Source organism: Chinchilla lanigera, unplaced genomic scaffold, assembly GCF_000276665.1.
Source record: "Chinchilla lanigera isolate Chin_1 unplaced genomic scaffold, ChiLan1.0 scaffold00068, whole genome shotgun sequence".
In the NCBI taxonomy this organism is placed as follows: Eukaryota; Metazoa; Chordata; class Mammalia; order Rodentia; family Chinchillidae; genus Chinchilla; species Chinchilla lanigera.
In genome coordinates, this window is record NW_004955469.1 from 3,929,818 (window position 1) to 3,930,960 (window position 1,143).

At 39.7% G+C, this 1,143-nt stretch overlaps 1 pseudogene; it reads right to left on the minus strand.

Annotated features, from left to right (window-relative positions):
- Positions 1-405: 405 nt before the first annotated feature.
- Positions 406-840, minus strand: LOC102019588 (annotated as a pseudogene).
- Positions 841-1,143: the final 303 nt, after the last annotated feature.

The following is a 1,143-nucleotide window of genomic DNA, read 5'->3' on the forward strand; positions in this document are numbered from 1 at the left end:
GGGTCCAAGGGGTTGTGATACTTGTTATCTCTTTCTGTATTATCCTTCAGAACATTTTAGAGTGTTGATTTGGGTATTCATGAATTTCCTCAGATGTTCTTTGCATAGAATGATCTTATTTCTCTATCAATTTTGAAAAATAATTTTGTGGGTTACGTTAGTTTGGGGTGGAGGTTGTTTTCTTTTAGGAGCTGAAATACTTCACTCCCAGTTCTCCTTGACTTGAGGATTTGTGTTGAGAAGTCTGCTGTGATTCTAATGGGTTTTTTTCATTGGTGATTTGTTCCTTTTCTCTAACAGGTTGTAACATTCTGTTTGTCTGTTAAATTTCTGGAATCTTGACTTTTTAACCTTAAAATTCCATGTTTATTACAGAGGTCAATGGTGCTTCTTATGGTGAGCTTATCAGTAGGATTTCTGGTAATGAGCATGGGCACCAGGGCCTCCAAACTTTTTGGATTTGTAGCAACAGGAATCAGCAACCAACAGGGTCTGGTCATACTGGATGAGAATATATTTGATCTCTTTCTTGGAAGCCTCATCCACATATTTCTGGTAATAGGCCACCAGGGCTTTGGAGATGGACTGATGGATAGTGTAAATCTGGGCCACATGACCACCACCATTCACACAGACACAAATGTCAACACCAGCAAACCACTCCTTGCCCAAGCAGAACAGGCTCCAGTAACTTGTATTGCAGTGTGCACACTCGATCATCTCCAGGGGATGCTTGTTCACCTTGATGAGGCCATTGCCCCATTTGCAGTGTGCCACAGCTATGGCTATCTTCTTGCAACTGAAGACTTGCATGGACTGCAGTGGACCCTTAGGTGGCATGGTTGCTAGTGTAGACTACAGCTCTTCACCATGCGGTGCCACATCCAGGAAAAATAAAAAGGAAACTTCATTATTATATGCTTCTGTATAGTTTTTTTTTTAATCATAACAAGTTAATATTCTATATGCCTCACTTACTGTATGTCAAATTATGTTTTTCTTGCTTGGGAAGTTTTCTGCCATGACTTATGTGAACAGGTTTTTTTATGTCCTTTGCACTGTCTCCTGCCATTTCATTAACTCTGATCAATCATATGTTATTCTTGTTTACATCATCTAGCAGTGCTGAATTGATTCTCAAGA